This window comes from Salarias fasciatus, chromosome 13, assembly GCF_902148845.1.
Source record: "Salarias fasciatus chromosome 13, fSalaFa1.1, whole genome shotgun sequence".
Lineage (NCBI taxonomy): Eukaryota > Metazoa > Chordata > Actinopteri > Blenniiformes > Blenniidae > Salarias > Salarias fasciatus.
The window spans coordinates 7913971-7938942 of NC_043757.1; the positions used below are offsets into that span (position 1 = coordinate 7913971).

At 41.9% G+C, this 24972-nt stretch overlaps 1 protein-coding gene across 1 annotated transcript in view; it reads left to right on the forward strand.

Annotated features, from left to right (window-relative positions):
- The first annotated feature begins 3766 nt into the window (after positions 1 to 3766).
- The window catches only part of hs3st1l1 (heparan sulfate (glucosamine) 3-O-sulfotransferase 1-like1), a 36799-nt gene continuing 15593 nt past the window's right edge, over positions 3767 to 24972 (forward strand). The window contains exon 1 of the mRNA XM_030106724.1: positions 3767 to 4025. The gene's annotated coding sequence lies outside the window, so the exon portion shown is untranslated. The remainder of the gene's footprint in view (positions 4026 to 24972) is intronic.

Here is a 24972-nt window from a genome sequence, read left to right on the forward strand (position 1 = left end):
TAGCTAACATTGTACAACACTTACAGGAGCACAAGAAGGTCAGCCAGTGGTTTGATGAGTGTGAAATACTTTAAGATTTAATGCATTTCAAAGCTGATAGGGCTTTTAAGAGTGAAATGTTATAAAAAAACCAATTTTTGCTTTTCAGGTTAATTTTTCACATTTACCCTGTAAAGCCAGACTCTATCTTCTCTTCCTACCACGGTTTCTTCCATGCTTTTCTCCTGTGGTGGTGCACGGCGCGTTGTTATTTGTTTTCAAGTCGTATCTGAACAGAGCCTGACGGGGAGCTGAGGCTGTTTTACAGCTTTCTCAGTGATCAAGTCTGTCACACATTGTTCAGATTTGAAAGATGAGCACAACTACTCGTCTGTAAACTACTGCAGCCTATATCACCCTACACACACACACACACACACACACACACACACACACACACACGCTCAGTCTTGTATTTCTATCCTTGTGGGGACCGTCCATTGACTCCCATTCATGTCTAGCCCCTAACCCTGACCCTTACCCTAACCCTAACCCACACCACAACAAAGCCTAACCCTAAAGAAATGTTTTTGCACTTTTACTTTTTTCAGTAACAACAACATGGTCAAGAAAACACTGTTTCTCCTACTTAGGACCGGAAAAAGGTCCCCACAAGGCACGTCGTTTCACGTTTTGCTATCCTTGTGGGGACATTTGGCCCCAACAAGGATAGAAATACGAGAACACACACACACACACACACACACACACACACACACACACACACACACACACACACACACACACATACACACACACATCAAAGGAGTTCAGTTTTAGACAACAGTATCCATCTGCAAACTATAAGACTTGCAGTTCCATCCACCTCAAATAGGGTCCTTTACACACGATGTGCATCTTTATTGCGCATCAACATTTCTTTGAACTTTTGTTTCTCACTTAAATACATGAAAAAAAGAGAAAAAATGAGGATCTGATTGGATCATTTGGGTTCTACTCACACACGAAGGGAGTCTTACTACAAAATATGTGGAGGAGGTTCATATGCCGCCTCTCTTCTGGTAACACGTCGTATTGGGGATGTGAATCCTGGAGTAACAGCTCTGACAGCAGAGCTTTAGCTTCACATTAAGTTAAAAAAAGAAAAAAAGTCCTCATTCACTGCAGATAAGGAAGGAGATCATCCTCACTATGCTGGATCAGCCGAGGAAAATGCCATCAGCTTGTTGAAAATTTACATATTCAATGGGAATTACAACACAAATTTGCTTATATGATGAGTCTGTAGTGTAACAACGGTGATATTATACAATCCTACTTCAAATGGTTTGAATTTATACGCTAAGCACAACTTAAACAGCTTTATTGGACATGTCAGCACTTAAAAGACACATGAACAGTCTAATTGTATTTATTTCCCCCTAGAGCAATTTGCATTTCAGCAAAGTAAAAAAACATAAATACATGGTATACAGAAACATACATGCCATACAACATTTAACAATCCATGAGTGAGGGACACAGAAACAACATCAGTAGCAGCAACTAAATAAAATCGTCAAAAAAAAACTGAAGCACTTTGACTCCAACAGCTGATCAGATGATAAAATCCAGATTGATAAAGATCTGTCGGTGCATATTAGGAGTTCCTGTCGAGAAGCCACATGATATCAGATCAGGTACGACTCGTTCTATCCTGAACTATAATCAATGATTTCAGGTTTGTACGTTCTCCTTTGCATCTGTCATATTTATTATGACCACTAGAGGTCACAGCAGGCCTGCAGATTTTTGAAATGTTGCACTTAAACGATCATTCAATTATTGAATTGATGAAAAAGCCCCAAATCAATGTCTCCTTTCAAATCTTTACCATTTGCTGTTTGGTTTGGTGGGCTTGACTGGGGCCTCTTGCTGGCCTGTTTGGGTCCATGGACCTTATGTTTAACACCCCTGTGTTGTGATGGTCTTGGCATGCTGCTTCTTTTAGGACAATGCAGCTATTCTAGACTATGTGTTTCTGCTGTCTACAGATTCAGTAGAAACCTGAATATTTAAACCAGTAAGTAGAAACGGGGCAGTTTTCTGTCATCACCAAACTTACAGACTGTCGTAAAAACAACAGCGAAATTGGAAAACTCTTTTCTTATGAGGAAAATGTCAAACTGTACCCTGGGTAGCAGCTATAATGTGTGGTTGTGGGGATTTTGACAGTAATGACAGCATGTCTCAAGAAGTCTACTGTCTGCTGCCACTTTCTGCCTTTTGTCATTGATATATTCAGGCTTCAAAACTTTTCAAAAGAATTTACATCAGTCGGCAGTTTAAAACAGTCTATCTTTTCCTTTTCAACTGTTCCTTTGTGCTGCCGCGTGTGCGCTTTGGGTCATTGTCCTGCTAAAAGATCAGAGGCCCTCACTTCAAACCAACTTTTCTGACACTAACCCTTTTCTCTCCAAAATGTCTTGCTAATCTTCAGATTTCATCATTCCTTTGATATTTTCCAAGACCTCCAGTACCAAAGGCAGCTCAGAAACCCCACAGCGTGAAAGTTTAACCGTCATGTGTGCATTGCTCGGAGTGACTTTTCCTGAAGAGCTTCATTTAGTCACTTATGAAGGAAGTGAACGACCAGAGGCTGCGGCGATACCTGAGCCTTGTTGGGCTCAGCAGGCCTGCAGCGACAGCTTTCTCTCAGGAGCAGTAATTTCATCCAAAAATCGCTGTTTACTATGGTCGTGGTGAGCATGTGCAGTAGCAGCGTTTCCCTCAAAGTCCCATTTTCACCCGTGTAAATGGCGATGGACCCTGAGCGTTTACGAAAACTTCCACCTCAGGACCTGTTTTCAAAAAGATGACTTCTTGGTGGCTCTGAGCGCTGTTGTCATGTCGACATCCAAAACGTGAAACCGTTGCCTTGTAAACAGGGTCACAGCTCTAAGAACCACATGATGAGAAAAGTTTGAACGTTTGAAACAGAAATTACAACACAGCATGTGGAGCTCAAGTTGATGTTATTTATGAAGGTGTTAAAAATTTAAAATAAAGAAAAACAGAAGGAATCTACAAAAGAGGAATAAAAAGGGAAATGAAAAAAAAACCCAAATGGAAAAAAGGAAAATTAAAGGACAGGGGAAAAGGATTTACCTAAAATGTAGGAAGCCAACATCATTTTCCTTATGTAAAGAATTTAAGATTTTTTTATCCAGATGAATAACATGTGTGTCCAGACAAATTTTACTTATTGAAAAATCACGAAAATGGTTATTTTGTTCATAAAGGTTCAGTCTATACTTGTGCTGCAGGAGCTTTACAGTGGAAAAATAAAATCAAGTATAAGGACACATGTTATGGCATTATCATGTCTCTACTTCTGGAGGAAAGAGTCTTACTACCCGATAGTGGTCATTCAGCACATTTCCAACCATCAATGGGTCCAGATTGGCAACAACATGAAAGAGGAGTGTGAGTGAATGGGAGCAGCAGGAGGAGGCGCAGCCTGGAGCTGCTGAGCGGCCCGCTCGGTTCTGTTTGGCGCACAGACATATTGCTGCGTATGTAAAGATAAATGACGGGCTGAACGGTGCATTCCCGCTGGAGGAGGATGATTAGATGGGGCTGTAGGATTGCAGAGTGTGAGCCAGGAGAGCACCTTGCCCTGATCATCTGACGGCAGACGGCTCCTCCCCGCCCCCCCTGCACCCCCCTGCCTCCTCCTGCTGCTGCTGCTACGCAAAGCAGCGGCTCGCTCTTCCACACAGGCTCGTCTGCGTGAGCCTGCACGGAGCCGGACTGAGCCACTTTGAATAGACGAGGACTCCTCCGGCGTCTGCTTTCTCCCGGTGCATCAGTGATGAGAGTGGCCGACAGGCGCCACGGACGCGGCTCCTTCCCTCCTATGTGGACCGGCGGTGCGCAAAAGCGCGCTCCGTGGCTCAGCGGCATCTTCACGCATCCCCCGCTCCAGAGATCGACCCGGACCCGGGAGGCGCGCTGACATCCTCACCCGACAACCCCCCTGCGAGGTAACCACATTTCCTCACAGCGTTCCCTCCCACACTTTGCGTTCCGGAGCGATGCGCGCGCTCGCCCTCACGCAACACCTGATCCATGTTTCGGTCTTTTTGGATTCAGTTTGGGATGTGGAAGAGATGCGTGTGCCGCCTCGCTGCGAGCTTTTAAATCCACGCGTCTTGGGGAAACATGAGCATTTGGAATAAACCTGCAGTTCACGTTTAAATCCCCCCGATCGTGTATTGATTTAACTAATTAAAGACCTACATCCAATAAATTTGCCTCAGAAGCTCCCAGCATGTACATCCTCTGAGCCGTGGCATTTCAGAAGCCTCCCATCCAGGCATTAAAAGTTTTGAATACATTTCTGTCAAGTTTTTTTCCTTATGTATTTAAATATAACTCCAATCAGACAAGAAAATGAACTTTTCTTGCTGAAGTTGCTGGGTTAAAACTCCTAACGCTTCATGTCACAGGGGCAGATTCAATCAGACAAGAGCAGCTAATGATAATTACCACTCTCCTGTTCTGGGTGAAATGTAGCCTTGATGGAAGCATTGTTTTTCCACCCTCGGCTCCGCTTCTGCTATATCTGCTGTCAGAGCTTCCCTGAAATTCTAGCAGCCACATATTAACGTCACAGGATGCAAATTGCCACAGGCTGTGCAATTCACCTTTGATTATGAGCATGTGGGTGTTGGCTTATGCGAGCGGTTGCTTCGGGCTTCAGGATTTCTGCCTGTGTTTGACAGGTGTGAGTTATCTGATGGAACTGAAATGAAACATACTTTATCTTTCACTCCCATTTGCAGCTGCATCCCTGAACAATACCACAGTGGGCTTTTATGGCCCAGTATTTTTTTTTTTTTTTTTTAAGAGGTTTAATCTTTTTCCAGTCTTTAGGCTTTACAGTTTTGCTCCTGGAAGAAGTGTTCTTGTTCTGAGGAATACTTTGAAGGTAAAGACTGCTCATTATTCTTAGAGCTGCTACACATATATGCCACATGGCAGGATTTTAAAGAAAATAGCAAAAAAAAAAGCCATTTTTTTTATTTGAAAAGGAAAAGAAAGAAAGGCACCTCTCTGTTTAGTTAATATAATGAAAAGGATAAATTACTTTAAAAAGAAAATACTCAATTTGAGTGTTTTGATCCCCTGTGATGTTTAATTCCTTATTCATTAATCAAACTTATAACCAATGACCAGCCACTCTGCAGACAAAACAAGAACCACTCAGCATACAGTAGAATAGTGTTACTGTCACTGCTCACACAACACAACAGAATTGAAATGACTCCCCATTACACTCAACTGTATAAATATACAAACAGCTACAAGTGTACAGAGCCGCAGCAGCAGTATTTGGAGGGTGATGGAAGTGTATTCTCACATTTATTTCGATAGGTGGAACATGAACGTGCGTGTCAGACATCAGCCTCGGTAATCATGTGTGCAGAGACGGATAATGGGAGAGCGTTCAACTGCTTTACGAGAGCCGTTTCAGCCCGAGGAGTTAAATATGCATGCAATCGTAAACTCAACAACAGAAATTAAGCATGATCTGGAAAGACAATCCGGAGAGGACGTGGTCGTGGCATGAAATGTTTGAAGGATTCAGGCAATTGTTGGAAAATTAGTACAAGAGAGATGTATTCTTATTTATATTTATGCTTATAAAATACTCATATTGAAGGTTTTAGCAGTTCTGGTAACTACTCTACAAAGTAAACTGCAGCTATATGTCAGGAGTGGAAACAAAGTAGAGATGAGTGCAGCCATGTGAATGTCTGAAATAAAAGGTGTTTCCTTCAGTAAGGGATTAATTGAGCTGAAAAGACCAATACAGTCGATATAATACAGTCTGTCAACAAAGGGCCAAAGGCCATCATGAAAGAAGGGTCACCCTCATTATTTTCATACCCGACTAATCAATATGAATGAGGCGACTGTTTGGCTCTTGCTGAACCGGAACGGATACTTTGTTTGCTTGATTTTATCCTGGAACTGAATGTGTAAGCACAGGCGAGAGAGTTGCAGAGGAGACGGAGAGGTGGGAAGGTCTGAGGGATCATCCCCACGATGGAGGGAATCTTCACGACTCCTAAACCCCCCCCCGGCGACAAAAGTGAAGGCATGTCAGTGATCTATGGCTGGACGGAAACACGGGGCGAGGGGATGTTATATCACCAGGCGTGCTTTATGTGGGAAGGACAGACAAAGAAACAGGCAGGTGGGCGGAGAAACAGCTTCTTGTGAACAATTTCCTCTTATTAGGTTTCTTTTTGATGGAGTTTCTCCAGTTGGCTCCACTTGAACAAAGAGGGCGGTGGAGGAGAGGAACAATAACACAGAAGTGCATTCTCTGCTCAAGTTTTCCTCATCAGGAGCAATAGAAAGTAACAAGAGAATGGAATTAATTTTTGATGAGGTTATGTTTGCTGAATTAAAGGATGAAAACTATTAGCCGAGGCATATGGGATATTTGTTAAAAATGCAAATGAGGTCTCATTTTTGTGATTGTGGGGGTTGGTAGATTCTCCCTCAAGAGATGAAAATGGCTTTCATGAAAGATTCAGTCTTTTCTGCTCTAAAATGTGTACAATACACTCTCAAGGCCTTATATTATGTATTCATGCTCCGCAGAAACCAAAATAGAAATTGTCTGAATACAATTCAGTCTTCAGATGAAGACGTTGCCATTGTGTGCATCTGCAGACCCGCGCAAGTAGAAATACCTTCACCACCTTGATCTGGAATCTGCAAATATCTTTGTTGCACTAATTAATAACAGCTTGGTGAAGTTTAGGCAGATTGTTACACCAATATCAACTTAGGTACAATTTCAAGTGTTATTTATCTGTCGGAAAGCTGCGATGAGTCTATTTTGATACAAGGACGAAACACTTTGTTCGTGATGTTAAATCAAAGTATCTTGAGTTATTTGAAAAATCTGCATGCAATGCTAAACAAAATCAAGCAGCGGTACAGAAATTAGTGAAGTAAAACGCACTTTTCTTGTCATTTGGCCTGGATACTTTGAGTGTTAAACACTTCATTTTAAAATATATTTAAAGTATTGGATTTTTATATTTAAAGATTTTAAGACAAGACCTCTGTTTGTATCCACTGAACCACACCATCATTTTCTTTATGGAAACTTTCTTTGCACTCTCCATTGTTCCTGTCATGATTATCATGACCACTAGAGGGTGTCCTCCATTTTAAAAGTCTGATTGCTGATATCAGTGTGGAAACTGCCTCCCAGTGTTCAACATGTCCATGTATTTAATGTGGAAATACACTGTTTTCATCCGCCTAGCCTTTTGATGAATTAACCTCATGGTACGGGCCTCTTTTTATATGCATGATAAATATAAAAAGTCAGATCAAGAACTTTCGGGAACCTTCTCCTGAAGCTCAGGTCGCAGTGTTGTGTTGTGTCTGCTACTCTTAAGTATTTGTTGAAAAAAAAACCAAAAAAAAAAACAATGTTCTCTTTGAAATTTCAAAGTTGTAAGTTTGGAAGACCAGATTGGAGCCTTGACTGGAGCCTTGTGTCTAACATCCCTGCTTTAGGCTGGCCCATGCCTGCTGAATATAAGCTAAGGTGCAGAGTTGCACTGAAGCCACTTCCAGGCAGTTGTGAAAACTCTCGTGTTGTTTTGGAAAATAAATCCAAGATTATGGGGTTGAGTCAATGCTGAGACAGAAACTTTAATGTGTTTATATTTATTTTTTTTATTGCACTGGCACATTGATTGGTTTGGTGCAATTTTTCTGCTGGCAGGTACGAAGCATAGTTTGCAACATAACTCTCTTTTTGACAGTCGCACAGTCAGGTAACCACCTCAAGGCTGCTCTCAGCTCTTATATAAGCGCCGCTCTCCATTTGAATGTTCGCAACCGCGTTTGTGTTTTGACTCCTGGAGTTCAGCGGTGCGATCTGAGGTTACAGAACTTCGGCGCGGCACAGTTTTGACAGTGCGATGCTGACTGGCCTCCTTTCTTTAGTACTATGTGAGAAAAGCAGCGCTGTGCGTGGTGGTGGGGGGGGGGGGGGGGGGGGGGGTGGCTAATGACAGAGCAGGTGCTAAAATAACATGGTCAAAAAGGAATGTCTGGAGAGAATCTGTGTTAGTGGGAGCAGGCTGATCTGTGGCTTCGCAGAGAAAACAGACATTCGGGAGCAGGGTGACGCTTCCCGGATGTTTAAAGGAATATTTTGTAAAGAGGGAAACACCGTGTGTTACAGTATAGCACAAAGAGGGGAAAATAGAGGTTAAGGTTAAAAAAAACCCAAACACACAACTGAAAATTCCCTTCCACAGTTACATTTAGGCAAAAGATGACATACAGTTTATGTGATGAAGATAATAATGAGATAATTGCATTTAAAAAAAAAATTAAAAAAAAATAAGGTCATGGTGACCTTGACTTTGAAAAACCAAGTTTCATCACTTTTTCTATTGACTTAAAAAAAAAAAAAAAGAGTCAAAGCACCTTGGCGAGAAATTAAGTCATTATCTGATCAAAGTGGATTACGGTCATATCATTTACCAGCAAAATGAGATTGAGAACTCTTTGAAATATTAATGATGGCTGTTAAAGAATTACTGCGCTTTAAAACATTGTATTTGTGTTATGTTGGAGGAATTGTTAATCGATGGCTTCCTGTATGTCTGCTCCACTTTCAGGACTTTCTTTATCCACCCTGGATGAGAAAAGTGTGCAGTTAAGCCTTGTTTGAACAATGTTCAAATGAAAATGCTCTGTAATTTTCATTTTCCTTTCTCAAGAATTTTCGTGTTTGCATGGCAACGTTTTGAAAATGACGCCAGTTTACTGTTGTGTTTTCAGTGGCTCCGTTACCACGGAAACAGACATCCAAATTGCAACAAAAGTTTTCTGTTCGCTCTTGAAAATGTTGTTGTTTAAACAGGGCCTAATGCTGTTATGATTGTTATTTCTGTGTGTGAGAGCAAGAGAACGAGGGACGAACAGGGAGAAAGAGAGAGAGTGTTAAGTGAAATATAAAAATCAGAAAAGCTCTATTCACATATTTTCATTAAACCGCGGACCATGCCTGTGGTCAGGTTTCAGACTAAGATGTCACAAGTTAATTGTGTTCGAAAAAAAAAAAAAAAAAACATCAAACAAAGGTTCATCACGAACCAGACACTTTCATATTGTGTCGCTTTTAACAAGCATGAACAAGATACAAGATTTTCTTCAAATTATCAATATCAGCGATGCTGGTTTTGGTTTTACTCGGATATGGGAAAGAAAATCAGTGGTGCCGTGCATGATGATTTTTCCTAATCTTTCCTAAATCCAAACGTCCCATCCGTCCACAGTACTACTGCTGCTGCTGGCGCTTGTGAAGCTCGTGCTACATTGGACAGGCAGCTTTTCACCGCTGCATTGTTACCAAGTGCTCCTGTAAATAACAACTAACTGAGATAAACATTTAAAAACCTCAGTTTGCTTTGACTATGCTTCTATTTTTATGGCTGAAAATTGTTTGTATGTTCATCCGGAGGCTTTGTTTACTTCTTGGGATATTGTTTTTCTTGTGCATTTGTGAAGTGAGACTAGTGGCAGTAATAGCTTGAATAAATCATGTAGCAGCTGATCTATGACCTGATGGAGTTTTGATTCACATTAAGCTGACAATAAGGGATGAAGTGGTGATCTTTCTAAATAGACGAATGCTGAACCTTTGAGCATTTTTCATTGCGGCTAGCCATTGGAATGACGGTATAAATACCCTTGATGAGCCGAGTCGGGTATAACCTTGACATTTTTCATGTTTTTTGGTTTATGTGCTTGCTGGATTCTCGGTGCTGCTGGATGGATTGTGATTCTAACAATGAATGAAATAAATCATGAATACTCAGTAGGGACTCTATTTGATTTGAATTGCGTGTGACTTTGGCCTTTTTACCTCTGACCACCAAATTCTAATCAGGGCATTTATCTTTTGAAACGATGTTGAAAACATCTCGCATGAGCAAACGTATAGAAAACCCAAGCATATAGGAAAAAGTGAGCACAATAAAACAACAGGAAAATGAGAGTTTCACAGTTTGTCTTCAACGCCGATTACAGAGATCAGGTAATAATACTTTCTGTGGAACCAAAGTAACAGAAGCTGCAAGCTGTCATGTGCGCCCTGATTGACTTTGATCCATGCTAATGATCGCTGTGTTTATCCCGGAGCCTCGAGACTTATCTGTCACGCTCTCACTGCCTGAGCAGAGCGTGCGCCTGAATTCAACGACTGGACCGAGCGGATCCTTACGTTCACTGCCTCCTGGATTCTGGATATTTACACCAGTGTGATTAGGTCACCCTCAGTACAATCACTCGTGCAGCATTGTGATGCTAATGCCATACAGGGGCTGATTTTTATGTCTGCTCCTGTCGAGTTGTCCGGATCCCCCCTGTCTGTGGACTGATTACCGATCAGACTAGCATTTCATATCAGCCTTGTGGGGGTAAATTAGAGGATTAGCAACAACTTCATGCTTATTCCCTTACGTATCTTCCAGGCTTCCAAATCCTGTGGAAGCCATTGTTATTTTAAGTAGCTTGGCAATTGAGCGTGGAAGCAAGCTCTAATTCTTCAGAGATTCAGAGCTGAGGAAACCTCGCTCCTCTTTTCTATTTTTTGGAGCTACCTCCCCTGCTATTCATGCTCTTTCATGATGGGAAAGTGAGCAGCTGAGAGAGGGGCCGTGCAGCCGGCTGCCAGGACCTCTCCACTCCAATCCTTAGTTCATACATAATAGATAAGTCACTGTAACTTACAGTACAGGGGCATAACTAGGCTAATGCTCAGATTTGCATATTTGTGCCGAATTCCATAATTCATGAGCGCTCAGCAGGCAGCGATCCACCGTGCAAAAAGCCACCTTGGTCCAGATGATGTACTTCATCCAGCTTGTGAGCCCTGGATGCCGTTTGTGCATCAACAGCATTAAAATACAGCAACCGAATCCACTCGGGGAGCCATGTCTTCATCATCAAAAAGCCTCGCGTTCTGAACCCTGCCTTTGGGAAAGCCTCATTAAAGGCATGAGGGATCCGATGACAGGATGAGACAACAGAATCTTTCCCCCCCCTTAATTTACTCCCGTTTGGAAAATACCAGGCCGGGGCAGGAGCGGGTGAAGGAGGAGACGGCGGAGGGCGGCGACGCCTCCCCGACAAGCATTTTCATCAAGACGTTCAAGAAAGCCTGACGTTGCCATCATAACCAAGTGTTATGAAGTAGATTTATCATTCCACTTGATGACGGGAGGCCCAGTTATTTATTCATTACCTTTGTTCTTCGCCTGTCTCAGATGAGTAGGCACATGTCAGCCACATCTCTCATTATGGGTGAGCGTGTGTCCCACATCCTTTTTTTTCTTTAATATTTATATATATATATGATATCACACTCATGTCTTGTCATATTTGTCAGATTAATGGTGTCTGTTGCTTTGGAGAGATCACGACCCCGTCATGTGGAGTGAGATTTGTTTTGATTCGCGTGCCTCCGTTCTGCCATATGTATCCATTTCTTTTGACGTGGGTGTGAGCGAAAGGGAAGTACAAATGAATGCAGTGAGATTCTTCTGTTTGGGAAATACAGTACGTTGCACATGTGTCTGGAGGCCAGAGGGCAGCTAATTTACCATTCTAAAGAAACAGTTCCTCGGCACTCTGCATTGTAAGGCTAATTTGTAAGATCACCAGCATATCTAAAGGAGGACGCCGCGCTCGGAACGGACTCCGTCTGTCTTTGTCTTTTCACCCGTAAATCACCTCGCAAGACGCCAGAAGCCATTTCCCCTTTTGTCTATTTGTCCTTTTTCTCAGTAAGTTTAAAGGGGCAGATGAATACTCATGAGAAGAAAATGTCAAGCACTGGTCGGTCTTCCCGCCGAGCAGCTTTCACCACAACCAGAAGCAACACTTGACATTTGTTCTGAAGGCAAAGAGCTGGGATTGTCTAAATATGAAAGTTGGATTTTTAGAGACACTGATGTGGGTTTTTTTTGCGTGACAAGGTCAAACACCTAACAAAGGCATCACAGAAAAGGCATCTATTTGATCTCCAAGTTTAGCACAAGGCGGATGAAAGGCTCGACCTCGCCGTGTCCTTCAAAACCATCAGTGCCCATTAGCTTTTGAAGAGACTCGAGCTTCAGCTGAAGGAGAAAACATCACCGCAAGGTTCCAACAAGTACATTCATAAGTAAAGTATTTAAGACGAGCCGTACAGTCATTGTATGAGCACATTTCTGCCTGCCTCAGTCCCCTTTGATTAAAAAAGTTCGGGTCAACTGTCTGTATGAATGTGATTCATCATGATCTGATATTTCAACACATTTATTCAGACACTCTCCTGCAACCGGCAATAAGATATCAGCCTGACCTTTCAGGCACATCACTGAATGATGTTACTTCTTCCTGATAGAACAACTTTCAGAATGGCATTGAAAACTGTCGAAGAAGAGGGAAAAAAATCTGCAGAATGAAAATTGTACATCATGTTTAAATATTCCACCAGGATTGATTGTCCATTTAGAATAAAATTGTGTTACATGTTGAGTCACATTGAGCACATCGTTCATATAAGCATATGCAAATTGAGACATTTATGCACATTCATGCAACGACAGTGGTGACATCTTTAATTACTTTGTCGCACAGGATTAATCAAAGTATGTTTTCGAGAGAAAAACAACGCTTCGCCGCAGATTCGCTGATAAAATGGCAAAATATCAGCAGCAGCTCAAAAACTCCCCAGTCTCGGGACAGTCTAAACAAAGGGGCGGGGGAATTGATTAAATGAGAACTGCTGTGGACGGTCAAGCCACGAGCTGATTTAAGTCATAACTAATTAGTTCTGCACAATATGAAATGTATCTCTTCATTAAAAGGACTCGGTTCCGACGAGCTGCTGTTCCTGCCTGCATCTGTCTTGTTTTACTTTTGGTGAATAATTGCTTTGATATCATGACATTTTTTTTTTTAACTGAAAATTAGTCTCCTGCTTTACCTAGAATATTAGGGTCCAGGTAAATGTAGCTGCTGATGTAAGCTCCCCAGAGAAAACAGTCTGTCCAGCGCTAATGACGTCTCACTCATGCTTACTGACAGAGGCTTTAGCAGCGCTCTCCTGGGGTAGTGCAGGGAGCTGTCCGTGGTGCTGAACCACACACTTCATTTTGGGCTTCTTTTGAAAGGAGGAATTCCCTGAATGAGCACCTTTCTCTCCCCCCAGCTCCGAGGGGATCTCAAACTTCAAATTGAACTTTGAAAAATACTATCCCTCTGCCTATGATTTTCCTTTTCTTTTTTTTTTTGCCAGAGCTTGAAGACATACAGTAACAGAATGCGTTGTTGAATGTCTGAATCTAACAAATAGAACTGGAAAGGTGAGGATGTACCTCAAAGCCATGCTGCGATCTTCCAGGTGACATTAATGCTGACCACACTTCACATAAACGTCTCTGCTCCTGCTTACAAAGTGACGGTAAAGCTCACCGTCGGCTCCCTCTCACCTCACCAAAACACGGTGAAAACTGGGAATCTGTCCGACCTCTGCCGCTTCCACAAACTGTGAACCCAAACGAGCGCTGGGTCGCTTGATCTGCTTTTACATTGTGAAGCAATTTTCACTTTTTTCACACAGTGATTCAGCAGATAGCCAGAGTCCCACAGCAAGTGAACGCAGCACAATGGAATGAGATTGAAGCTTGAAAGCTGTCACAAAGTCCCTTTTCCTGTTGTAGACGCTGACACAGTGTTACGATGCGCTTGCTAAACCTCAAACAGCAGCCACTGGGAAAGTCAGCTAATTCTCTGGATTTGTGTGTTTTGTTCTTTATCTAATGGATCACTGGGTTTTGTGGTTTTAAATATAAAAACAAATTGATCTGAATATCCTTTATACACCATATCAGCACAGAAAAACAAAACTATGGCAGTTATGGTTTGTATTAGTGAACAACATGAGCAATCTTGTAATGTTTTCGTGTGGTGACTTGTGTTTTTTCTGCTTTGCATAGTAATTTGACGCCACAAAGCCCAAACAATTAACCTCGAAGACCTGATGTGCCATTTTCATAATAGCCCGCATCCTTAGTGTGCTTCTGAAGAGGATGCAGTGTAATTTCACCTCCCCCATGTTGATGTTCACAAAGCATTTTATTCTACACAGGGTTTTATAAAGTGAGGACATTATCGAACTGCTCTTGGTGACTTTTCATTTTCAGCTGTTTCTTCTTAACAATTGCAGTGTTGATTTCAACATCAGAAGCAGTGTGTTACTGAGATATAGAAACGAGTTTTCAAAATTTGAGTAAAGTGATGTTATTCTCTTTTTTTCATTTTGGCAATAAGTCTTTAAATTAGGAGTTTTCGTACTTGCCTCATAGTCGTCTGTCAGAGTGACGTGTTCCAGATTTCATTGGGTGACGTGCCTAATAGGGTGTGAATTGTATTTTAGAATGTGCATTCCAGTCAGTTATTACTGGTTGATTGTACTGTATGGTAATTATCTGGAAGGAATGACTACAGCTTCACTAAACAAACTGACTCAGAAACTTTTTTACTTTAAATTAAAAGTTCAAAAAGTTGGAGTTTACATGTCGTAAGCATTCTCAGTGCCATTTATGTATTTCTTGAAGGCTGTGTATGTGGATGACGGACATCAGGGGTTGTCAAACACATTTTAGCTCAGCGGCCACATTGAGCCTAATCTCATTTTGAGTAGGCCGGACTGGTAAAATAGTGCCATCGCAGCTTTTATATAAACTCTAAAGTTCTTCATAGTATCCGTGATTAAAGTATTGATATTTTCACAAAACCAAACAATTACTATGGACAATGGCTACATTCTCAACATGAAGTCAATTTTAATGACACCTTCTGCTGCACAATACAGGAAAGTAGCCAAAAACTTCTTTGTTGCATTATTCATGTTTTTCAAACTCACCCTGACAGCGAGGCTTTGAGGCTAGTTTGTCTTTTCGCAGTAAGTTTTGCTGGCTTTCATAGCAGCATCACAGATATCTCAGCTCAGATCTCTCTGTTGTGTTGCGTTCTAAAGAAATCTGATGAAAAGAAGAAAGCCTCTCACGGACCAGCTTTGGCCCACAGGCCTTATGTTTGCCATCCCTGACGAACAGGTAACGCTGTTTTTCTTGCAGAATGCCGAGTGGAAATGCAGTCTGTCATACTCAGGTTTATAAAATCCACGTTTGACAGTGTGGCAGTGAATAATCTATAAAGACTGTTAAATTCACAGTTTGTCAGATCCTCAGTGCTCAAACAAAGACAGACGAACACTCGCTCGTCCCAGTGGCCAGCCTCTAACATAACGTACGTGTCTTTGGGTTATGGGACAAACGTGGAGTAGAAAACCCACATCAGTACAAGAGGAACATGCAAACATGGATTCTCAGCTGCCTTCGATCACACTCACTTTGAAGAATTTTGAAACACATTCAAACAGAGAACGATTTTTTTTTTTTTTTTAAATGACATGAAGTGACATGTTTCCCTCGGCACAATCGAACTACCATCTGAGAGTGAAGAGCAGCTTTGTAACGATGAGTCACTTATGGTCTCGAATCACTTTAAAAAATATGTGCGCCAGAGTTTGATGCCCAAAAGAAAAAAAAAGAAACAGACAAAGGCTGTTTTTGTGACAAGCCCGATCCCTTTAGGGCCCGAGTCCTGAACACTCCTGATACTGAAGGTCAGCTGCAACCGTTCCACTTTGACAAACAGCACCAGACGAAATAGCAAAAACAGAAATGAGGCGGAATTACAAATAAAAGAATGCTGAGAATACGTTGTTTATGGATGTACTGATCAAAGGGCGAGTACAAGTACTAACCTGTAACTGCTTGCAGATGCCGATATGAGTACTTGTTATATGTTATAAAAGAGTAATTTACACTGCTCTGCGTTGCAGTGAACCACCTCCGTGCAGCCTCTGCATTGACACCAGTCTCCAACAGCCTTATCATACGTGTCCACAGGGGCGTTTTTGTTTTTGTTTTGTTTTTTTGTCGTCCCTGAAAGTCATTGGTCTCACAGGTGTGATGGGCGTGTCAAGAAGTCAGTTTGGCAGAAAGTCAGTTTCAATTAAGAAGTGACGAACTGTGGCCTGAAGCTTTACCAGTTCTTACTCTTCAGTCATGATACTGGAATTAAGAACTTTACATTTCTTTCCAGCCTACAACCTGCTTTAAATTCCAACATTAATGAGTGTTTTCATCCGTGGGCGTGCACGAGAGAGTTATTCTAGTAGACACTTTTTATTACGGTCACCTTTTACTTCAGGCTGGAAACATTTAATACCAAAGTAAAGAATCAGTGCAGAATGTGATGGAAAGTGATACCCCATGCACACAATTTTAGGTATTTAGTAAAAACACTGTCCCTATTTTCCAAGCATTTACTCCCTTTAGGATGGATTTCTCCCCGGCTGTACAAATGTGTGCAAGTACATTTTCTATTTGCATGAGTGAATGAGAACCACATGAGTGTGCACCCCGCGACTGGACTGGGTAGTTTCAGGACGTATTGTGTTCACTGTGAAGTCACCGGCCGTATTACAGGCCTGTTGATTAAAACTGGTTGACACAGTGCTGTTTAGAGGAAACATTTCCATTTGATACAGATCACAGAACAGTCGCGATGCTGGGAGACAGCTCTTACATCAGGAGCACAATATCAGAAACTCCTTAGTGTGTCTCAAAAGATGGGTTTCATCCTTCAGCGGTCAAATCTCGTCCGTTTTTTATAGTCCATTAAATGCTGCCTAAAGACAAGCGGAGATCTAACAGGTTTACCTTTAACAGCCTCACAGATCCCATGATTTACAGTCCCATGTGAACGAAGCCTGTGTGACTTCAGAGGAAACAATGACACATCTTCAAATCTCAGAAACTGCAAAAGTCTATTGAAAAGGTAGAACATGCAAACATCACTCCTGTAACCACCTGCATTACCAGTAAAAACCATTTCACATTATAAGGGTGTTTTTTTTTTCTTTCTGCACATCGGTTTTCATTCTTTCATTTCATCTCATGTCTGCTCGCTCTCCCCATATTCTTGGAGCTAATTTTGTTCCGGATCATCAAAACGTTAATAATTTCTGATATCTGTCATCATTGTCCTCGGCTCGGTAGCTTGCGCTGTTATTTTCAGAATTTCATCGTTCTGTTTCAAATCCTCATCTCTTCCGTGATTCCAAAATCCTAAATCTCTGCTCATGAAAACAGACCCGACTGTGGCAGTGCGCAGCGTCAATACATCATTATCCGGGGATATGGAGATATAATCAGCATGGATAATTTGAAACTCATTCCCAGACTGAACACATTCAGATTAGTTTTTTTTTTTTTCCTCACAAATTTATATGCCTTTTTCAGATTTCTTTCCTCTTTTTTTTTTCACTTCACATCCCACATTTATTCGCTCAAGTCTAATCTTGTAATTGCATCATTTGCTGTTCCCACAGATCTACAGCATGTGTGGAGCAGATGTTGGGCATGTTTGTTATTAAGTGTTTATTGTTTGATCAGTTAATTATGTTACACACGAGTAGTGATAATTTGGAGTGTTAGCTGATAATGATGATAATTTCCATTTTTTGCTTTTAGTTTTTTTATGATCTGCGTAGCCAAGCCAGAAATTAATTCATAAAGAGGATTTAAGGAAATAATACACAGCCTGGCTGGCTTTACAAAGACTTAGCTTTCCTTGTTTAGAATATGTGAAAGCAATGAAGGCAATTTACAAAACATCTCATCTCGACCATGTTTTTTCTTAAGTCACTATTCATGTACAATTGTAAATTAACCCTCTCAGAATTCTGTCCTTTGCTGGCAGGTAAATATTTAATGTCGTGTACGCTAAACACATGTTCAGTTTGTTCATGTCGACATATTCCATTATTGAAAATACTTTTGCTTCCGGCATTTCTCTACATAGTCGCTCGTTTTTTTTCAGCTTCCACAGAGCGAGCGGACGCAGATTTGTCCACATTCAGTCATTCAGTATTCATCATGGAACACACATCCACCACGACTTTACAAGCTGGGAAAATGTGTTAGTGCACATGGTTTTTGGAGGGAATTTAATTATTTTTGGCCATTAAATACCAGAGCCTCTCTTTGGTAGAAAGATTGAGGATGTGATTAAAAAAAGAGAGAAAGAGAGAGCAGGCCCATTTAACAATATAACTGCAGGCTAACAAAAAAAAAAAAAAGGTGGGTAGAATTTGGCCCTCACCTTCAAAATGACTTTTCATCCGTGCTTCCTACTCACATCAGACCTTCTTTACAAACTGAAAAAGGATGTGGATCGTTACGGTTTTACCCCTCTTTATCACAGGTAACGGCAAAAAAATAAAGTCTTGTTGGGCTACAAACAGACTTCTGAGCTTCAGACAAAACTGGCTGGATATTCAGGTTAAGATGAACTCACTCGAACGTTGCGATTTCTAGGTTATCAATTCTGAAAATGTATTATTTTAATAGCTTTATTTTATAATGAATTACACCATTCAAGACCCAAATGTCTTTCAGTCGTCATGCCTGATTTTGGAGTTTCGGGCTCAAAACCAATGAGTGCAGAAATAAACACTCATTTCACAGACTTTCCTTTTTTTTTTTTTTTTTAACTTAATTAATACTTTAAACTGGCCAAAGTGCATCACCATGTGTGACTGACTCCTCGCCTCCAGTGTTGGTTCCTGTAGTGAACCGGTGACCCTGCATTTCATTCACGGTGCGCCCATTAGGTGCAGCAACCTGCAACTATAGTCTGCATAAAGAAAATACAAAATCCCAGTGAGGCGGAATGATGTCCGCATTTTTCATTTACGTACTTCCATACTTCTTCCACATTTCCATACCAAACTTTGTATTGAGCGATCGTCTGCCGTATTTTTGATCGGCTTATTGTATTTACTGAAAACCAGGAGAGCATGTGGATGACGTAGAGGAAAAAGTTTTACTTTTGCATATTAAAGCACTGATTTAACTTCCTGTCATCTCCAAATTCATCAAGCTCATGTCACAGCGTAGCTGCTTATCAGTGTATAAGACGCCAAAGTGACACAGCTGGGAGGAACTTTGAGTTTTTATCCCTGTAATAACCACTGGTAGAATAACGTCATGTCACTGTGAGCAGAGCCTTTCTACAACATCTCCAACAGAATGCTTCTGCAGACACACACACACGAAACCAGAGCTGATTCAGAATGTTTCTGTTTGCACGCATTTAGCGTCACAGTGCTGGCTTATTATCCAACAGAAAAAAGGGCATTTTGGGGAAAAAAAAAGTATTTATTTCAATATTGATATCTTCTGACAAAGAAAACATCTGATGTTGTATTGCATCGAAAGAAAGAAAAACCATCTTAGATTTAAATCGATTGTGACTGGCAGTTTTTGGAAATGAAACGATAAAAGGTTAGGAATCACTTCGCACTGGAGTTAAACGATGTTTAACCTCAGATAAGTGAAGTCAAAGGCGCAGCCCCCTGAACTCACCCCTGGCTGTGGCTCCTGGACGTTTCCACTGTGCATGCATTGATTTCTGGTCTGGAGCTGCAGATGCAGCCGTATCCGCCTGTGATTTAATGCAAGGAGTCCCACACGTGGGAAAACTCATCGCCCAGCAAATTAAACCATTACCTCCGCAGTTGGAGTTAAATATGGAGAAATGACTCATTTAATGTCTGATTACACTCTAATACATCCGTCTAAACAATGGCAGGCACTCATTTCCACCACAAAATGCTGCCTCTCTCTGAGATAAGGGCAGCGCCGGCTGGTCGGGGTCACGGTGAAGTTTTATTAAAAAGATGCACGTTAAGAAGTCAAAAGAATTCATCTGTTCGGATTCATTATGAGAAGGCTCTCTCGTCTGAAGATTTGTCTTCATTATCCCGTCCAGCACCAGGCAGATAACGCCGCCTCATTTGCTTTCCGTGCCTCAATTTTCCCTGAACAATGATGCGGTGTCTCCTTTGTGCGGCTGTGGTAAAGACAAGCAAGCCATTTTCAATATGCACGCAGGATTACAAAGGTTAATCATCAATTTGAAGCTAATCTTCGTTAAATACCAATAGATGCGTGGTCTGCGCTTGAGACCGATATAATCAGGCAAACCCCAAAACAATCCTCCGTCTAAATGAAGTGAAAGATGGTTAATCTAAGTCTTACAGCAGGAGTTGATGAGAGGGCGGGGGTGGGGTGGGGGTTTGGGAGGGGGGGGGGGGGGGGGGGGGGGGACGGACTGTACTGCACTTCTCCACTAACGCTCCCACCGTTTGCTAAATTTAGTGGTCGATTCTGCCGGGCTGACCCCAAACACTTCACTACGTCTTGCCTAAGCAGAACGAGACGGCGAGCGAGCCCCTTCAGCCCAGCGCACGCCGAGCCATTTGGCTCCCAACCTGCCTCAGCTTTGAGGAGTACACCAGAGGAAATGTAATTCACTTGTATTTACCCTTGCTTCATTGTTGCTATGGAGCCGAGATAATTATGGAGTTTTAAAATTATGCAATCAAGGACAAGATCCCTCTCTCCCTCAGTCTGGGAAAATGAGTAATTAATTTTCTCCTCTTTTTTTTTTTTTTCCGGTTAATATGCAGGCGACTGGGAACACAGGGTCCTAGTCATTATCTGCGATGGTCTGGTGAAACATTTCTGCCAAGTTGGCTAATTAAAATTTGAGATATAGTTCCCTTCCATCTCACCCTGTTCATATTTGTCAAAGGTGGCACTTGATGATATCAGGCAGGAAACGATAAAAGACTTTCAGGAGCTGAAATAGAATAATCCCCACGTGGCGCTATGCAGAGCTGAATGAGAAGGAAAGTAAAAGGTACAAATATTAAATTAGAGCCAACCTCACCATTGTAGTTGATCTTCTTCAAGGTAAATGGATGATGGTGAGAAATTCTAAACCCTCTCATGTGGAGACGTTCATGCAGGTCAATGGTTGTTAAAGTGTTATGCTGTCAGGGGGCTTAATGGCTCCAACTGGAGCAACAGTGGAGATCATGCCTTTTCCTCGCATAAAACTTTCTGAAAATCCTCTGATATGGCTCCATTTCTTTGGAAAAGCTGTGCTAATTGCCTGTTTTTACCAATATAATGTGACCCCTAGTGGTCATATTGTGTTTGCTGAGGAGATAATTGTGATCATTTATGTTGACATGAATAAATGTGACACTTGTGTGGAGCTTGCAGAAGCAGTGCTACAGCCTCAAACGCCACGTCGCTCCATCTCTTAACCATAAGCGAAATTGAGAGAAAGTTTTGTAAATCATGTATTTGTGTTTTCATGATTCTGTTAAATTATATAGCGACCTCGATCATTGACTATCCATCCCTCCATCTTCTATGCTGCTTTATCCAACTGAAGGGGTTGGAGCTGATCCCAGCTGACTATATGTCCATCATCACAGGGGAAATACAGACAGATAACACAAACACACACATTCACGTGTCATTTTAAAGTCACCAACTAACCTCAAAAGGATTGTTTTTGATTGTGCGAGGAACTCTAGAAAATTCAGAGACTTGAACAGGGAATATCCAGCTGTGAGGCGGGATTGTTAACCACTGCACCACTTCTTCTTACTCCATAAATCCCAGTTCTTTTTTGAGGGAAAGTGAACATTTGTGTCAAAACTGAGGAAATACCAGTGGAGACATGAAAATGGAGCACGCTCTGTATAAATGAGTAACCCCAAAACAGAAAGCTTCCAGCTCATACCTGTCATCAGCCATTAGATATAGTAATAATGTAAAAGACTCTTTTTTTTTAAAGAGGGGAAATTAAAGTACACTGAATGTAATCAGGAGGAATCAGGTTAAAGCCTGAGAGTAAAATATTCATGCCATCCCTCTAGGGTGCTGGTTTTAAAAGTATTGAACATTAAACTTTTATATTATTTTGGTCAAACTTTCCAACTAATAAAATAAGCTCAAGACAAAACATTTCCCATTAACCGAAGCTATTCCAAGTCTTTTGTGCAGGAATTAACAATAATGGGAAATGGAATCAGCTCACCCTAATGGCTCCAGCAGTAATTCCATTGACAAGGTAGACTCCTTTAATAAAGATAAGCCCCCAAGAAAATCAATAACCCGAACTCATTTGGAACGGGGACCCAGACTTGTCTAGACAAACACTGCATTCACATTTAACCCAACATTTTTAAACAGCCTGTTTTGTTTTTTTTTTTCCTCCCTTGATATTGTAGCGAGAGGACACCGGAGCTGCTTTTCTCATCTTTGCTACAAGACACGGCAACAAAAAGAAGGCGACAAGTAATCCTGCAGATGCCCTTTCTCTCGTTCTTTTTATTTTCCCATTAGGCCTCGGATGCTGGGTCCACAAACTTCTCTAATTAAGAATTCGTCTTCAGCAGATTCCCCCATAAAAACGACCCTTGCTGCAGAACGTGGGGTGATAAAAGGAGTTATTGGGCCTGCGACCTCCTTTTGCCTCTTATCTCCCATAAACACTTCAGTTGGTTTTACAGGGCCACGGAGGCGGCAGAACGAGCAATAAGCCAAAGGGGAATAGTGAACGGGGGGGGGGGGGGGGACTGATAACTTATTCATGAAGAAAGGCGCAACAAGAGGCGCAGACGAAATTGACAGTGAGAAGTCCTCGTGCCAGAAGTTGTCATGTAGTTCCGATAAGGCTCGTCTCGCACTTCAAGCTGTTTCATTCTGGGGCCGCTGCTCAGTTTTGGCGAGTCGTACAAAAGATAAAACACAGAGGAGGGCCGATTCGAGGCATATTTGCGCGTCCTCATTAGCCTCAGCGGCGCTCTAGCATTAGCATGTGGGTTTAGCATCCACACCGGCGCGAGACACAAAGCTCCGCTCTGCGATGGAAGTCACCCATGCTGAAATGACAAGATGTTTTATTCCGTCTGTCTTCTTAACCTGATTCTGTCACACACACACACACACACACACACTCACACACACACACACACCCCAGAACCTGCACACGCACGGATTTTGTCATTAAGTCGCTGACGGGTTCTTTGAGCTCATTTAAATGAGTCTCAGTTCCTCACATGCGCCTCGCCCAAGCTGCACTGTTTTTCTTTGCACGTGCGTTAAATTCAATTTTTTTTTTTTCCGCCCTTTTTCCTACACTCACCTCATCTCAGTCCGTGTATGCTCTAGTGCTTTAAACTGATGGCAAATCTCCCATCTTGCTATGCAGGCTGAACACAGGAAGTGTTTGGCAGACTTGCACGTGAACCGCCGCGAGTGTTGTGCTCGCCAGAGAGAACAAGGGGAGAAAAGTATAAAGTAACAGAGAGCGCCGATACTCATGGTTAGCCTTCCTTGAAAGTGTCTGTAAACAGAGCCTGGCTGCTGGTGGGAAATCTCGGCTTAAAAGCAGATGTAAAACCCAGCTGGCGTTACAGTTTTCATCTGCTCGCAGGCAGAGCGTGCGAGGCCTTGGCGCTGCGCTGGCACCGGTGTGGAGCGGCGTGAAGGCAGGAACGCTGTAAACAATGTAATGACAGAGCATTGGACAGGCGTTCTGATGGTTTTGTATCCTCCTCTCCCCAAACAACGCCTCGGCCGCTCTCTGCCCGGTCAGGCTTCTGAGGCACTTCTCTGCCAGACAGGCAGAGGCCCGGTGCAGGGAAATGGAGCTGGAGATTGTTATTATAGATAAACACTTCTCTTACGATCTAGTTTGCCCTGCACGTAGGAAATTACAAGGATGGTGCTCAAAGTTGAGCACGGAGGCGGCTGATTTTATTTGCCTCCGCAGTGCAACTGCAGAAGCAGAAAAAGATGCTGCGCCTTGTGCGTGCAACCGACGGTCATTCCCAGAACGCATTTCGAAATTGTGAAACACATCACAGTGGGTCATCAGATAATTAGCAGCCGGGCAATATGAAGAAAACTTAACACGTGAAAACATTTCATAATGTCGGATGCGGCCTGATGTCGTGTCTCAAGTTATTCTCCACACTTTTGTTCATGCGGATGCATGTTGCCGTTCCCTGTGTGTTGAGGACATTAAGACACTGTTTTCTAATGCACCTCCAGTAGCTGAAAGTGGTAGCAGTTAACAGCAAGTAATGTTGTACTAGAGAGGCCGTTACTGTGGGATATAGCTGCTTTGTCTGAGTCACAGGACCGAGGCTGTGCAATAACTTTAAATCACTCTGGCTTGTTTCTTTATACAGCAAGAAAGGAATTTTAAAAGGGGTTTCCAAGCAGCAGGTCCTACTTTGTACATGTTAACATACATGACAACTTTTTATATGAAACATAAAAAAAATGTTTTATCAAATATCAAGTAGAATCGGTGTTTTAGGAGAAGGTGCAGTGTACTGTGTGCTGTTACAGACATCAGATGTACAAAGGTCAACATCTCAGTGCTGGTCGTGTTTCACGAAGAGAAGAAGCAGAGTTTAAATTACATTCTCTTCAGGCTACTTCCTTAAATATGACCATTCAGGGGAGAGTTGACTTCAAAGGAGGAGAACTTGATGGCAAAATTCAGCTCTAAAATGGTAATGACAGAGAGTGAACTTCTTATGGATCACTTTACCTCCTGTCAGGTAAAGCAGGATGTGCAGAAGTCATTTCCAGCTGAACAACACGCATATTTCATCAGATAACTGCAGAAATCAAACACAGAGAATGAGAAATTTTCACAACAATACGCAGGTTATAGTCACTAATGTGTGTTTGTACAGAGAAAGAATCAAGAAAAGCATAATAAAAGATTTTTAATGTCAGTTGAGGACATTTTTTCAATGTATTTAACACAAAACAGCTTCCATTAGAGGTCATATGTCAAAAAACTGAACTCCTCTAATGAAGTATTGCCAGTCTGATACATTCATTAAAACAATGACTTGGCAAGTTTCAAAGT